Here is an 18,437-nt window from a genome sequence, read left to right as displayed (position 1 = left end):
GGATATACTCTCTCCCATTCCTAATAAGAGGTGCCTGCCACCTGGCCCAACTTCCCTTCCTCTCTTAGTTCCCTCTTTCTCTCCTGGGATGGCCAGAACTTTAGTTCGATTAAAGATTTGAAAACAGAATCATGGTGTAAGGTGAGAACCAATTATCTTAAATCTGAAATAGCATTTCCAAGAGCATACCATATAGCATTTTGTCGATAAGAAAATACTAAGATTTACTATAGCAGATTCTGTGTTAAAAAAACTTAGACCAATGTAATGTCCCCAGCCAAACTCCAAATGTCCAGGTAATTACTTTCGACTACATCATAGAAGACATGAAGTTGATTCTCTAGAGCAGCAGTTCTCAAACTGTGGTCTGGGTATACTACTGAGTCCCTAAACCCTTTCAGGGAGTCTGTGAGGTAAAAACTACCTTCATATTAGTGTGTTATTTGCCTCTTCCAATCTCATTCTCTCATGAGCATACCGGGGTCTTCAGAAGCTACTTGGCAAGTGATACAGGAACAGATTCAATGCAGAAGACGACAGGAGAAACCTTAGTACCTTCTACTAAGCCAGGCACTAAGGAGATTTACAAAAATTTAAAACAACGCGATTCTTGTCACTTTTTGTTTTATAAATATAATCATTTTAATTATTTTTAATAAATTTGTAAATTATTTAAAATTTAACTGTTACTGTTATAATGAATAAATATTTTTATCTAGTATGGCACTTCTGATGCCAAAAATAGTGAATATTTTAAAATCCTATTTTCTAACACAGTAACTTCTGATAGATATTATCCATATAAACAAAAACTCTTTGGGGTCCCCAATAATTTTTAGGATTATAAAGGGAACTTGAGACCAAAAAATATTTGAGATCCACTCCTCTAGAGTAATTATACCAGAAATACAGCAGGCTTCTAATTTGGTGATGCCACGCACAACAGAGGGCAGGGGAATGCACTGTACTGAAAACAAGCTGAAATTCTATATATACTGAATAGTGAGAGTTTCAACCTGTTTCCCAATTCAACTCCCAGGCTGGCAGTCTGGCTCATATTCACCAAGCAGGAGATGAGGGTTGCTAGCAAGAGTAAATCACCACTCAAGGAGAAACCAACATAACAAAATGTTTTGTCCCTGCCCAGATTATCCCTCAGCCCACTAAGGAAGAAGTAACAATTACCTTTTTAGCCCCTTCACTAATCAACGTGAGCGCACAAAAAAGATGTTTGAGGAAAATCTCCAATATTAAAGACAGAGGACAAAACCAACAGTATAAAAGGGATAATAAAACTTAATAAAAACTATTTTTTACATCACTGAAACAAAACATAAACCAATTTAAAAAGAAAAAAACCATAGGGACCCCTCCTCAGCTGAGCATGTGACATCCCTGAGAATCCCTGGCAGGATCTCACATGTATCTTGATGGCTCGTAATTTACATCTGAATCATGGCATAGGTGACTGAGAAAAGCCTCTCATGTTTGCCTGTGCTTTCTCCTGCCATACTGTATCCTTTACCTTTATTCAAGTACTGCATATATTGCATACTTTATATACCTATAGAGTCTTCTGAGCACTTTCAAATCTGATACTGTGTAATTGCTACAATGTGTTAGATTAAGTAGCTGAGAATGGCTATAACCGCTTGCCTAGTTGGTTGAGTAAAATGTGTACATAATGGTGTCCTACATTAAAGTCATGACATTCAACAATTTTTTTAGTATGATATAGAACAATAGTGCTTAAAGAGTGGTCCCCAGACCAGCTGCATCAGCACCACCTAGAGATCATTAAAAATTAAAATTTCTAGAGCTACTTAATCAGAAACTCTGGCAGTGGGACCTAGAAATCTATTTTAACAAGCCCTCTGAGAGATCTGATACATGCCAAAGTTTGAAAACCCCTTATGGAGAAGAAATCCAAAGCCTATGGGAAGATAGGAACGCAAGTATATTTATTACATGTGACCTGCTTACCCCTTCCCTATGTTCCTCAGGAAGATCCAGAGAACAAGCCCTTCACCACTGCTTTGAGAAATATATCAGTAAAGTCTCTAGTGACTGTTATCTGTATACCAGGAGTGATAGTAAAAAATGTGCTTAAAATGGGCTCCCTCTAATCGTTAACAATGATGGGATCCCAAAGTGGCAGAAACCAAGAGGAGGCACTTAACCACCAGTGACAAGGTATATGAAACTACTATAACAGGAAGATGAGAGCAACAATTAAAATGGTTTGACCCACATAAATCTGTGGCAGTGATTAATCAATCATGACATTCCTGGAACTGAAATAGAAGGCAGTCTACTAAAGTTTTACTTGAGCTACATAAGACAAAAAACTCAAAGTCTGGTGAACGGAGACTTGACTTCATCACTGAAATGGAGTCGCTTTCCCCTTGTCCAGTGTCTACAACTGAATGAGTTCACAAACTCAGAACAGTGTGAATGATGACACTGTGTCCACTTGAAAAAGGGTCCTGCCATACTGGCGAAAGTTTCTATATCAGACTTAAGATATTTACTTAAAGATATTTGCCATGATGTCTGTGCACTGGGGAAAGGAAATACATAGACCACTTGACTGTGGACCGCCAATTTGTCATATAACCCAAGCTACTCTTTACAAACTGAGTATTTGACTTAGGAAGCCACAGTTGGGTAAGCACAACAGCACTTGGTCAGGTGGAAATACAGTATATTGAACAGGTCCTGTAGGCATGCACGTTGTATATATAAGCAGTCTACACTTGACATCCACTGATGCTGCTCTGTTTTCCCTCTCTTAATACCTACCTGGTCTCATGGGATTCCCTATGATGAGTGACAGAGAAAGAAAATGTTCAGGTCTGATTTAGAGACAGTTCTATAAAGGTTCAGTGAAATGACTCAAAAGTAGATGGCTATAGTCTTTGCGGTCCAATTCAGGAATGTGCTTTTAGTAGTTAAGGAAAATCCTTACTATCACTGACAAAAAAAAATGTATGCCTCCGATTTTTATAATTCTGGATTTATTGGTCTGAAAGTCTTGATTCCCAAAGAAAGAATGCTTCCACCAGGGAACACAAAAAAAGTTCTACTGAACTGAAAGCTGAAACAGTCACCTGGTCACTTTAGGCTCCTCATGCTACTTAACTAAAAGGCAACGAAGAGAACTACTACACTGGCCTGGATGTTTGCTCTGGCTTATACTAGGGAAATAGGGTGGATACTAAACAAGGGGCCAGAGAATTAATATACCCAGAATCCAAGTGACTGCTTGTATGACCTCCAACTGCTTCCATGTCCAATGGTAAAATTTAATAGAAAATTAGGGAATTCTGATTTGGGCCATAAGACCAGCTAGTATTAGACTTATCCTTCTATTATAAACAACTGGATACAAAACCTAAGAGAATATATAAAACTATTTGCAGGCACTGGAAAGCAATCCATGAAAGGCTGTGATCCTTGAGAAAGTAGAGACACACGAGAAAATGCCTTCATTCTCCCAAGTTCTTTCCCTAGGAAAAATATTTGGACCACAGTATAGGAAGTGTAGACCAGACACAAAGCAGCAGTTTTGCTAAATTAAGGTTGCTGACAGCAAAGTTCAAATCTGTTACAATAGATGGGATTTGGGTTTCATGGTGAGCAGAGCCACACAGAGTAAAGGCCAGAAGTTAGCATGGTAATTCCCTTTGGGTCCTTAGCCAACTCCTGGGCTGCAAGCCTACAGGGTACAACTGTAGCTTGTGTGGCAGTGTTAAGAGGTTAAGAGCATAAAAGACATCATGAAGGTAAAAGACTGATTGGAAGATTTTGCAGTTTGATCCCAGTTAGAGTAGAAATATCCTGGAAGACAATCTGAGCATTCAGTTGAGACTCCAGAAAAGTTGTGCCATAGAAGTGAGGACCATGACTAAACTGTGAAAATAAAACTGAAATAGACCTGCTTTTAAATTATATCTTTATAAGCTCCAAGTGATCCATTAGCAATTTAACTCACTACCAGAACAAAAATTAAAAATCTTAAGAGGAAGATAACATAACCCAGAGCCACTATAATATGCATCTAAATCATCTACCATGTAATAATAATAATAATAAAAAAAAAAACCTTAGATAAGAGGCAGGAAAAAGTGACAGATAACCAAGGGAAGAGAATTGATTAAAGGTAATTTAATTAAAGCATGACAAAAACTCTCATCAAACTTTGAATAAAAGGGAACTTCCTCGACCTGATTAAACATCAAAATTAATAGTGAAATACTGAAGACCTTCCCTCTAACATACGGAATAAAGCAAAATGCTGACTCTTACTGTGTCTTTTCAACACTGTATTGGAGGTTCTAGACACTGCAACCTGGCCAAAAGATAAAAGAATGGGCTAAAATTATATGTGTGCAAATATGGGCATAATCCTGTAAATAGAAAGTAAAAAAAAAAAAGTACATGCACACACACAACTGGAACCAATGAACAAGTATGGCAAGGTCATCAGATAGAAGATTAAAATTTGAAATCATATTCCTATAAATGAAAATGACCAACTGGAAAATTAAATTAAGAACACAATATTTTTTACAATAGCATCAATAAGAAAATGTTTTAGGAATAAATATGACAAAAGAAGTTAAAGACTTGTACACTAAAAATTACAAACATTGCTGAGGAAAATTAAAGATATAAACAAATGAGTGACATTCCCTGTCCATAGACTTGAAGATTCAATATTGTTAAGATAACAATTCTTCCCAAACTGATCTATAAATTCAACTAATTGCCATCAAAATATCTAGCAGACATTTCCAAGATGATCCTGAAACTCATATGGAAATGCAGTGAACCCAAAAGAACCAAATCACTTTTGAAAAAGAAGAAATATAAAGACATATACTTCATAATTTGAAAACACACTCCAAAGTAATCCTAGTATGCATAGTGAGATACTGGCCTGAGGCTCATAGAGATCAGTGAAATAGAACGAAGCATCCACAAATAAAGCCACATATTTCTGATTAATTGATTTTGGCAAAGGTGCCAAGACAATGAAAAAAGAACCAACTTTTTAACAAATGGTGCTGTAACAGCTGAACAGCCAACTGCCAAAAAAAAAGACCATGCACAGAAAAGTAACTTAGAATGGTTGAAAGACCTAAACATAAGAGCTAAAACTATAAAACTCTTAGAAGAAAACAAGTGTAAATATTCATCATCTTAGATTAAGTAATGATTTCTTACATACAGCACCAAAAGCACAAGCAAAAAATAAAAAAAACACACATTGGACTTCATGAAAATTAAAATCTTTTGTACTTCAAAAGCACATCATCAAGAAAGTGAAATGATTTGTACCCCCATAATACGCTAAAATAAAAAAAAATAAAAATATATAAAAAAATAAAGTTGTCAAGTAATAAAGTCAAGCAACAGAACTAAAAAAAAAAAAAAAGTGAAAAGAAGGCAGAGGGTGGAGCAAAGAGACCAAACAGAATCCTCTGGTGATCAACCCTCTGCAAGAACACCAAATTCAACAACTATCCACACAAGAGAGCACCTTCAGAAGAACCAAAAATCCAGGTGGCCATCAGAGTACCTGGTTTTAATAGTGTATGGAGGAAAAAGGCAACGAAGGAGGCAAGAAATAAATAGTCTTGCATTGCCCATGTCACCCCTGCTGCATCTCTGCCAGCACTGCACCAGCACCAGGTGGAGACAAAATCTGTGTGCCTGGGGGAGAGCGAGCAAAATGACTGTGGGACTTTGCATTGGAACGTAGCACCATCATGTCACAGGGGAACACAGCACATCTGAGAATGCTGCCCAAGAAGGGAACAGTTAGACCATCCCAGCCAGAAGGAAATCCTCCACCCCAGTGGTAGAAACGTGAGTTCTGGCTAGGCCCACCACTAGCTGACAAAAGCAGCCTAGGGACAGGAATAAATTTAATTTGAAAGGCAGTCAGACCACAAAGTCTGTAGTCCTTGGGCAAGTCCTGTGGCTCAGAGCCAGTGTACTTATGATGCATGTGACCCAATTAGACACCAGCAGCAGTAGCCAAGAGGGTGCCTGTGTCATCCATCCCCTAATTTCAGGCAGTACAACTATAGGAAGACTCTTCTTCTACAGGAGGAAAGGAAAGGGAAGAGTACAAAGCACTTTGTCTTACAACGAGGGTACCAGCCCAGCCACAATAAAATAAAGTGCCAAAAAGACTCCTGAAGCCCCTGATTCTAAGCCTTAGCTCCTGGATGGCATTTCTAGAACCACCCTGGGCCAGAAAAGAACCTGCTGCCCCAAAAGAAAAGACTCAGTATGGGAAGGATTCATCACTTGCAAACTAACGAGCTCTTGGGCATTAAATAAACATCAGAGGTACTCAGGCAGCAGTGGCCATGGGCTTTCGGTGAAATGGGCTGGTTTCAGGTATGACCTGGCATAATCCCAGCTGTGGAGGCCACAAGGGAGTGTCCACGTCACACCTCCCCAAACTCCAGCTGCTCTGCATGGAGAGTGAAGAAAAAGAGAGAGAGACTTTGCATGGTAATCCAGGTAATTATTTCATGCCTTACCAAAGTCCACCAAGGTGGTATCACCAGGTCAAGAGTGACGAGAGTGCTGTGACAAGAGTCACAGCATTACTGGATTTGGGCTCCCTCCAGTGCAGATACTGCTGCAATGACCAAAGACTTAGACCACAACACTCAATTCCTTTTGAATACCTGGAAAGTCTTCAAAAGAAGGATGAGTTTAAACAAACCTAGTGAAGATTAGAATAAATACCTAACTCTTCTAACTCTTCAATGCTCAGACCTCAAGGAACATCCACAAGCATCAAGAACATCCGTGAAAATCTGACCTTACCAAGCGAACTGAACAAGGCACAAGTGACCAATCCCAGAGTGATGGAGATATGTGACTTTTCAGACAAAGAATTCAAAATAGCTGTTCCGAAGAAGCTCAGTGAAATTCAAGACAATACAGAAAAGGAGTTCAGAGGCCTACTGGAGAAATTTAACATGGAGATTGAAATAAAAATCAAGCAGAAATTCTGTGGCTGAAAAACTCTATTGACAAAGTGAAAAATACATCAGAGTCAACAGCAAAATCAATCAAGCAGAAGAAAGAATTAGTGAGCTTGAAGATAATCTGAAAATACACAGAACAGAAAAAAGGAAAAGAAAGAATGAAACACACCTACGAAGATCTAGAAATCAGCCTCAAAAGGGCAAATTTAAGAGTTACTGGCTTTAAAGAGCAAGTAGAGAGAGAGATTGGAGTAGAAAATGTATTCAAAGAAATAAATAATATCAAAGAACTCTCCAAATTGAGAGAACAATATCAATATAAGATACAAGAACACCAAGTAAAAGAAAGAGTATTATGGGGGTACAAACACTTTGGTTACATAAATTGCCTTTGCACTGCCTGACAACCATGCCCATCCCCCAGATGGTGCTCATCACATCTGTTAGGTGTGGAATTACCCATGCCTTGCTCCCCCCTCCCACCTGTCCAACACCCTATGAATATTACTTCCCATATGTGTACATCAATGTTAAACAGTTACTACCAATTTAATGGTGAGTACACATGGTGTTTGTTTTTCCATTCTTGTGATATGTCACTTTAGAAGAATGGGCTCTAGCTCCATCCAGGATAAGTAATTTATCACTTTTATGTCTGAGTAGTACTCCATGGTATACAACATTTTGTTAATCCACCCATGTATTGATGCGCACTTGGGTTGTTTCCACATCTTTGCAACTGTGAATTGTGCTGCCCTAAACATTAAACTATCACTAGAGCTAACAGACAACCTACAGCATGGGAGAAAATATTTGCATGCTATTTATCTGACAAACAGCTGACAAGTATAATTTATTTAGAACTCAGGAAATTCAGCAAGAAAAACTCAAACAACTCCATTAAAAAGTGAGCAAACGACATGAACAGAAACTTTTCAAACGAACATAGACTAATGACCAAAAAACATTTGAAAAAATGCTCAACATCTCTAATCATCAGGGAATTGCAAATCAAACCACAATGAGATATCACCTAACTCCAGTGAGACTGGCTTTTATCAAAAGTCCCAAAACAACAAATGTTGGCATGGATGCAGAGAGACAGGAACATTCATGTACTGCCGGTGGGACTGCAAACCAATCTGATAATTTTTAAAAGTCAGATATGAATTTACCATGTGACCCAGAGTGGTATATTACACTCTTAAGTATCAAAGAGAAATTAACACATATATTCAAATAAAATCTTATATTTATATGTACACATATGTTCTTAGCAGCAATAATAAGAGCTAAAACTGAGAAACAAATGAAATGTGATACATTCATTCAATGGAATACTATTCAGCAACAAAAAGGAATGCACTACTGATACATGCTATATAGATGAATCTCAAAAATTTTGTTCAGTGAAGAAAGCCACACAGAAGAGATCCTATATTGTATGATTCCACGGACATAAATTATCAAAGAAGAGAAAATTATAAGGATAGAAATTAGCATTTGCCTGGAGCAGGAGGTGGGAGCAGGGCAGTATGTAGGGACTGGCAGTAAACGTGAGTCATGAATGATACTGACTGATGAAAATGTAAAGTTTTTCTAGGGATAGTTGCACCATTTGGTAAAATTACAAAAAAAAAAAATTCTGTATTTGAAAAAGGCATATCACATAATATGGAAATATGCCTCAACAAAGTTATTTTTTAAATTAAAATAAAGACAGTCATAGAAAAATAAAACATGTAACTATTCATTGTTATCAGATGCAAATTAACATAAATAATGAAGGGATATTATAAAACAACTTGAAGAAAGCAAACATACACACTTTGATATTTATGGGATGCAGCTAAAAGAGGGATAAAAAAAGAAGTTTATAACATTAAACACTTCTACTAGAAAAAAATAAATATAATCAGTCTTGAAGAAGCTCAAAAAATAAAAGCATATCAATACAACATAAGAGAAAGAAAAAAATAACAAAGATCAAAGCAGAAATAATAGAAAACTGAAAACAGAACCAATGAAACTTCTTTTAAAATAAAAATACTTGATAAATCTTTAGACAGTGTGACCAAAAAAACAAAAAAAAAAAAAGAAGAAGAAGAAAAAGAGATTAGATAGCATTCTGGGAAGATGGTGGAGTAGAAAGTACCAGGAATCCAACTAGATTAGAACTGTCCTGGCTGAATCTGTATGACTTAACTGTTTTAGAATTCTGGGGTCCATTGAAAGCTTACCACTTCTGGCCAAAGGCTTGGACAATAAATTGCAGTTAATTTTGATAACTTTCACCTCTTAGCATGGTAGCAGCTACACATCCTCTACCCCTCAACCCTGTGGCAGGGAGCTGTGAACATTTCCTGCAGCAGTTTGCATACAGCTTGCAGGAACCATGGTGGGGAATAAGGACTCTGAATTTCAGGGATCTATACTCTGATTGCTAATTGCTACTTTTGATAGTGATGGTACAGGTGATGGTACAGATACAGAGGTGGGTTGTCAGTGTTGTAACCCACACCTGCCATTATTGCAAGCCCTTTTCTTTCCAGCTCAAATGACTTCCTGAAGATAAAAAGGGCTCCCCAACTTCATTTTTCTTTTTGTCCTTTGGGAGCTAGACATTTAAGGACTAGGATACTCAAAAGCAACTGCATATATGGGAGAGTTTGAAAAGTCACCAAACATACCTGGGGAAAGGTGCTGGCTCAAAAATAGCTGAGAAGACCTTAAATTTACACCTCAGGCTAATCTCCCACACAAAGACAGCTCAACAATAGCAACAAAAAGTAAACCTTTGGGAATGGGGAGAATCTGATCTCCAGAGTTCCCACATTTTAAGATTCAAACATCCAGTTTATGTCAAAAAAATCACAAAGCACACAAAGAAACAGGAAAGAATGATCCATTCAAAGAAAAATTTAAATCAACAGAAACTATCCCTGTGAAAGACCAATTGGTAGAAAAAAACAGACTTTAAAACAACTGTCTTAAAGATGTTCAAAAAACAGAAATGTGGAGAAAGTCATGAAAATAATGAATAAAATAAAATAAAAAGACACCAGAAGACAAATGCTGAAGCTTAAAAATATAATAATTGACATAAAAAATTCACTAAAGAGATTCAAAAGCATATTTGAGCAGGCAGAAGAAAGAATTCATGATCATGAAGATAGGACAATTGAAATGAACAAGACTGAAGAACAGAAAGAAAAAAAAAGACTGAAGAAAAGTGAGCAGAGCCTAAGGAACCTGAGACACCATTAAATGGACCAAGAAACACCCTGTAGGAGTCCCAGAAGAGAAAAAAAATAACAAAAGGATCAGAGAGATTATTTAAACAAATAATGGCCAATATTTCCAATATGATGGGATATGAATATAAATACTCAGGAAGCCCAACAAACTCCAAGTAAAATTAAATCAAATAAATCCGTACTTGGATACACTATAATCAAACTGAAGAAAGATAAAGACAGAGCATCTTAAAAGCAACAACAGAGAAATGACCCATCACAAACAAGGATGTTCAGGAAGATTATCAGCAGATTTCTCATCAGAAACTTTGTAAGCCCTAAGGCAGAGCTGCTATAGCAAGAATAAATTTCAACCTAGAATCCTATATCCAGCAAAACTGTCCTTCAAAAGATAGGGAAAAATTAAGATATTCCCAGATAAACCAAAGCTAAGGGAGTTCTCATCACTGTTAGACTTGCCCTGCAAGGAATGTTAAAGGGAGTCTATCAGGTTGAAATGAAAGAACACTAGACAGTACTCAAAACTGTATGAAGAAGTAAAAAATCTTGGTAACAACAAATACATGGGCAATTATAAAAACTAGTATTAATATTACTGTAACTTTGCCTTCTAAATCCACTTTTTGTTTTCTACATGACTTAAGACACTAATGCACTAAAAATACAATTATTTATGTTTTTGGATATACAATGTATAAAGATATAATTTTATGACATCAATAACTGAAAGAGGATGGGGATATAGCTGTACAGAAGCAGAGTTTTATCTATCATTGAGATTAAGGTAGTATAAATTCAAATTACAGTTTTATAACTATAGAATATTAAATGTCATCTCCATAGTAACCACAAAGAAAATAGCTATAAAATATACACAAAAACAAATTAGAAGGGAATTAAAATGTTTCCCTAAAAAATATCAACTAAACACAAAAGAAAAGAATGATGCAGGAAATGAGAGGAAAGCTACACAGCACCTAGAAAGCAAATAGAAAATGAAAGACATCCTGCCTTAATAGTAATTACTTCAAATATAAATGGATTAAACATTCCAATCAAAGACAGAGATTGACATATGTTAAAAAAAAAAAACCTTAATCCAACTATAGGCTGTCTACAGGAAATTCAGTTGAGATCAAAGATTATTCAGCCTTAAAAAGGAAGAAAATTCTGATGCATGCCACAACAAGGATGAACCTTGAAGAAATTACTCTAGATGAAATAAGCCAGTAACAAAGAACAAATACTATATGATTACAGTCATATGAAGCACCTTGAGTAATCACACTCATAAAGACAAAGTTAAATAGTGATTACCAGGGGATGGTGGGAGAAAGGAACCGGAAGTTAACATTTAATGGATATAGAGTTTCAGCTTAAGATGATGAAAAAGTTCTTGAGATGGATGGTTGTGCACAACAATGTCAGTGTACTTAATACTACTAAGTTGTACATTTAAAAAGGGTTAAGATGGCCAATTTTATGTCATGTGTATTTTACAACAATTTTTAAAATTGAAGAAGAAATGAAGCAATTTATCAAAATCATTAATGAGACAGGGAACATCACTACCTACACTACATAAATTAAAAGGATTATAAGAAAATATTATGAACTTTATGCTAAAAAATTAAATAACTTGGGTGAAATGAACAACTTCCTAGAATGACACAAATAACCAAGAATGACTCAAAAGAAATAGAAAATCTGAACACATCCACAACAAAGAAATTAAATAATTAACAATCTCCTCACAAAGGAAAGTTCATGTCCAAATTATTTTACTGGTATATTTTATTGAATTTTAAAGGAAGTAATAGCACCAATCCTACATAAACTTTGTTATTTTCCAACTCATTGGTACCTTAAAACCAAATCCACACAGAGACATCATAAGAAACCTACATAACAGTAGTCCTCATAAACATAGATGAAAAACTTAACAAAATATTAGCACCAAATCCAGCAAGATATTAAAAGGCTTATATATAATAGCACACCTAACTGGAATTTATCCCAGGAATCCAAAATTAGTTTGACACTCACTCAAAAAATCACACACCTGTCTTTGTGGAAGGGTTTCTAATGACTACATGACAGATAATTTAAAAAAAAAAAAAAGACAGAAAAGGAACCTGGCCCATAAATTGGTCAATTCAGTATGTCCTTTACAGCCAACATGAGCTACTGACAAACTACAGCTCCATTCACAGGTATTCCTGAAAAACAATAAGAGAGTGATGTCTACGCTTAACAGAATTGATACCTACTTTGAATGTGGGTTAACTTTCTTGGCTATAGCTTATCTGTCACTCCAGGACCTTACAGTCTACCAAGATCTCATATAGCATCACCTCAGATCAAGAGACCCATTTTATAGTAAAGGAGGTACACCACCAAGTGTACAGCCATGTGATCTACTTATCTTACCACATACCACATTAACTGACAGTATTTATTATTTCAGAATATTATGGGGATACAAACGTTTTGGTTACATGAATTGCTTTTGTACAGTTTGAGTCAAAGTTCTAAGTGTGTCCATCACCCATATAGTGTGCACTATACCCATCAGGTGTGAATTTACCCATCCCCTCCTTCCCCTTCTCACTTGCTTGATTTCCGTTGAATTTTATTACCATATGTGCACATGAGTGTTGAGCTGTAAGTTTCAATTTAGTAGTGAGTACATATGGTAACTGCCAGTCTTTCTAACACAATGGCAGAATGACCTATTAAAGGCTCAGTGCACTTCCCAGGTAAGGGACAACACTCTAGAATTGAGGCACTAACCTCCAGGATATACTATACACACTAAATGATAGTGAATATATGGTATGTTATGCCCAGTAGTTGAAACATAGTGCCTGAACCAAGTGGTATTAAGAAAAACTGGCCTCTCTAACCAGCTCTCTAGTGGCCCACTCTCAAAATTTTCTTTCCATCCCTACAACCTCAGAGTCTGTAGGAATATAGTAACTGGTTTCTTGGGTAGGGATGGTATGATGACTCCAAAGGACACAGAAATATTTCTCCAAGCCTGAAACTATGATCGCTGCCTAATTCCTCTGGCAACTCATGCTGATAAATCATCAGACAACAAAACTAGTTACAATAGTGACAGAGGAGTATCACAGGGAGCTGAAGTTGCTATTAAATAAGAACAGAGGACAATGCCTGGAAGTCAGGGAAATCACTAGGTATCTTTTGGTACTAGCATGACTAGTGACAATATTGAACAGGCAACTGTAGCAGCATAATGAACCAACTGTCTCAGGGATGAAGGTTTGGTCATTTTACAAGCAAACAATTTAGGCCACCTGAAAGGCTGGCCAAAGATACAGGAAACTTAAGAGAAAATAGATGATGAATATAAATTATAACCTTGAAAACAATTAGAACAATGGAGTCTGTTATGTGCCACTAACCCTTCCAGAGATTGCAATGTCATCAACTTGAAGACTCAAAGACAGAAGCTGAACCAATCAAAATGTCAATGCTGTTAGCTATTGTTTGTGCTATTATCAGTCCTTTTCAATTATGGCATAAACAAGATGAATTTTTTCATTGCAAATTGAGGTGCAGGTCTGCCACCACAGATATCAATCATCTTGTTCCTTGTTAAAACGAGTTATCCATTTGTTAACTGCTGATTTCCATAGGGCATTGTTCCCATAAACATTCTATAAAGCATCAATTATTTCACCATTCTTCCACCCAAGCTTCACCACAAATTCAATGTTTGTTCTTGTTTCAATTTTAGCAGAATTCATGTTGCTCTAATAGGGATTCTTTTCAAATTGATGTCTTATCCTTCTTAGTGCTTCAAAATAGATCTTGTTTGGATATGTTAAACAAGTTAGTACAAGTTTATTTTGGTGCAAAAATAGTTCAAAATCCATGTACAGTTTTTTTCATAATAAACATTTGCCATGAACTTTTTGAAGGCCTCTGATATCAATTTCTTCTTATTGCTGAATATCCCACTGCATGAACATATTAATTTTGTTTATGAATCCTCCAGTTAATGGATGTTTAGATTGATTCTACTATTTGGCTTTTATAAATAATGCTATTATAAACATTTGTGCACAATTTCTTGTGTAGACATGCTTTCTCAAAATTAAGAAGTCCAATTTTGTCACCTGTGATTTTGGTCATATCTAAGAAACCGATGCCCAATCCATAGAGGTAAACAAGTACTAGGATGCACGTACTGATACTGGAAGCGTTAAAGCCTGTGTTTCTTAAGTACAAGTGTAAGTACATGCATGTTGTAAACTGCATGGCAATCAAAAAGTTTGATCCACATTCCTGTATAAAGTCTGCTTCCCTGAAAAAATAATACACCCAGTGACTGAATTAAAAAATAAAAGCAGGCCAGGCATGGTGGCTCACACCTGTAATCCTAGCACTTTCGGAGGCTAAGGCAGGAGGATACCTTGTGGGCAGTTCAGGACCAGCCTGGGAAAGAGCAAGACTCCTTCTCTACAAAAATTAGCTGTGCTATAGTCCCAGCTACTTGGGAGGCTAAGGCAGGAGGATCACTTGAGCCCAGGAGTTTGAGGTTGCAGTGAACTGTGATGACACCACTGCACTCTACTCCAAGTAACACAACAAGACCCTATCTCAAGAAATAAAAACTAAAAAAATAAAATCAATCTACGTAGTACTAAATGGGTTTATTTACATGCCTTAGCATTTTGGCTTTAAATAGAATTTAAAATATATAAATTCTTTCTGAAGTTTTCCTAACTATGAGCATTTCCAGCTGATATATATACTACCTGAATACAAGAAAAACCTCCAAACCACTGTTCAAAGTGCAGTTGGGTTTCAAAGTGCCCTTAGGCACTTGACAAATTATGCAAATTCTGACTGTGGGAAAGTATTTAAACACAGGTCTTAAAAACTCCACAAATAAAGTACCAAGGAATATGAGGTTACAATAAAGTCACATGACGCCTGGATAACCAAGGCACTATATGACAAAAAATAAGTACGCTTAATATGTTTTTTAAAAAAGACATTGATATTAGAACAGGAAAACTAAAAATGAGCAGGCAAATTTTAAAATAGAACTTCTAAAATAGAAAAACATAATTAAAATTAGTAACTCAAAATAAACTGCAAATACCACTGACGAATTTATTTGGAAGACAGAGCTAAAGAGATTACCCAGACCACAACCCAAAGATACTAATATATGGAAAATACATTGAGTCATTTATAGTAAAATGAGAAGAATTCACATGTCATGTTTTTTACATGTCATGTAAAAAAAAAAAATACAATAAACAAGACTCCAAAAAGGCATAATAGCTAAAAATTTTCCAGAATGGACAAAAAGACACCAACCTTTAGATTCAGGAATGTCAGAGTCCCAAGCAGGATAAATAAAAATAAATAAGAATTAATTCTAATAAATGATGTGCTAGGTGTGGTACAGCAAATACAAAGTGACAATGTACAGGCCCAAGAAAGAAAAGACCACATAAATAAAAAAGAATGACTGCTAAGCAGACAGCAGACTTCTCATCAGATGTGGAAGTCAACAGACAGTGGAATAAAATTTTCAAATGCTGAAAGAAAATAACTCTCCACTTTAACTGGGTATCTTTTGAAATTATTACTCACATATAGAGAAGTAATATTTTCAAACAAATGTAGTGTTTTTAGTGTGTCAACTTTGCTTGACTATAATACATCTTCCATAATTTCCTTTCTTACATGTTTGCCCAAGTTCCCTGGAAAACTGTACCACATATATTTCAGGAGTCAGGCTCACAGGTCGTATTTTTGTGAATCCTTTTCAACTGGTTCCTTAGTCCTAGGAAGTCAGGCACACTGTCCTCTATCCTAAACACCTATTATATACCTTTACTACATATCACATACCACTCTTTAATATGACTGTTTATTAGTTTATCTCCACCACTGAGATGGAAGTATTTAAGAACTGGAATTTGACTTACACATTTTTGTATCTCCTATATCTAATACAGGGACTTCCAAAACATTTGATGAAGGCACCACAAGGGAGAATGCGACAGATTATAAAATAGGATAACAGGAAGGAGAAAATATTCAGAGTTATATGTTCAAGTGCACAAAGGCAGAAATAAATATTGAGCTATGGAAAAGCAATATAAATAGTAGCTTTGGTCAACAACAGATCACTCTATGATTAATAAGAAAAATAAGAAAGCAAAATAAAGCCATTATGTAGAGTTCATACAACCTGTTAATGTATTATAGCCAAAGGGGAACAACTATTAGAAACTTTAATATTCTTAGGTTATATTCTAAAAGCCACACTAAAAAAGATTATTCTAAAGTCGTATAAAGAAAAAATTAAATTAAATGCTGGAGATTTCTGGAAAAGGGTGCGATAATTTTAGTACCCAAACTATAGACCAAATACAGTAAAAAATTAAAGATATTTGTAATTTTTAAAAATCCAATATTCCTTTTAATGTGTAAGGATAAAGAAAAACTAAAAAAGGACTCATATGTTTTGGGAATAAGATACACAAGACTTTTAAAACAGAAGAGAAAATACATATTGAGTATTTTTTTCACTCAATAGTGAAAGATAAGAACATAATGAATATTTAAGATGAGAAAAGACTATCTTTGGTTAAGGGAAAATTTAGAGTTTAATATTTCAGCACTATAAGCTCACTATCTTAATATTATTACCCTTTTAAAATACACACATAATTCAAAATATTTTAATGTGAAAAATTTTAACTCAAAATATTCAATACACAAAACAAAAATAATTTCCCTTAGATATACACAAAAGCCAGCAACAATATCACAAGTAGTCTTAAAGTGATAACTAGAGTGTGATATTCTTTATAAATTAAAGTTATATTGACATTCAGTTAAGATACACAGATGGGGGAAAAAAAGAAAAAAGGAAATCAGACACTGAAATTTAATCAACTCAGCATCTCATATAGAAGAATTTAGAATCAAAATGACTGTTCTAGGAAAATACAAATATCTAAATCATCTGTCTTTATTTAACAGATTTGGATCTGAGAATTTTATTTCACATTAGTATAGAGCCTTGAAAAATGCATGATGTGCAAATATTCTTAAATATCAATAATCGTAACTTTTTCTAAAGAATTACACTTTTTTCCATATTGAAAGCTATTTTCACATGAGTTTGAAAACTCTGCATAGAGCAAAATTAGAAAAAAAAATAAAACTTAAAAGGTATAATTAACGATCCTAAACTCCAAAATATTTTATGTAATAATTTAATGTTCTACTGCTCTCCAAACAAAAATTAACAAAAATCTTTTAAACAAAAATCTGTTGCCAACATCTACAAAATAACAGATCCTACTAACTTTATATCAAATTAACAGAAGTGTTTTAGGGAAGACAAAAGCATTATTTTAATATTGATCATTATTATCTATAAAATATATTAAAACTTAATCCTAAGAAAATATAAATCCCAAGATAAATAGGCTACTTTTCATTTTTAAAGTGCTCTAAATGAAAGCACACTATTACTACACATTTCCATGCTATAAACAATGTAATAATATAGCTAATGTAGAGTGAAGAAATAATTTCAAAACAAAAAAACTAAAGAAAAGGTAGTTTTAAATTAAACACTATATTTTAAAAGACAGCAACCTAATTTTAGTCATAGCTTCAGCTACTTTATTGGAATACAAATAGGAAAAAAATTCAATTAGGAAATAACTAAAATATAGACTTGTAAAGACATCATTCTCTACAATATTTAATAATTTAAATGCTATATTTCCCTGATATTAAAGACTTTGAGCATTTTTTCATGTTTATTGGCCATTAATAATATCTTCTTTTAAAAAGGTTCTGTTCATGTCTTTTGCCCACTTTTTTATGGTGTGTGTTTTTTCTTGCTGATTTGAGTTCTTCATTGATTCTGGTTATTAGCTCTTTATCAGACATATAGCATGCAAATAATTTTTCCCATTCTGTAAGTTGTCTGTTCATTCTATTGATTGTGTCCTTGGATGTACAGAAGCTCTTTAGTTTAATCAAGACCCATTTGTTAATTTTTGTTTTATTGTGATTGCCTTTGGAATCTTCTTCATAAATTCTTTACCTAGGCTAATATCTACAAGAGTTTTTCCAACCTCTTCTAGAATTC

The sequence above is a fragment of the Microcebus murinus genome, chromosome 3 (genome assembly GCF_040939455.1).
Source record: "Microcebus murinus isolate Inina chromosome 3, M.murinus_Inina_mat1.0, whole genome shotgun sequence".
Classification (NCBI taxonomy): Eukaryota; Metazoa; Chordata; class Mammalia; order Primates; family Cheirogaleidae; genus Microcebus; species Microcebus murinus.
The sequence above is the reverse complement of the archived record's forward strand: the minus strand, read 5'-3'. Positions refer to the sequence as shown.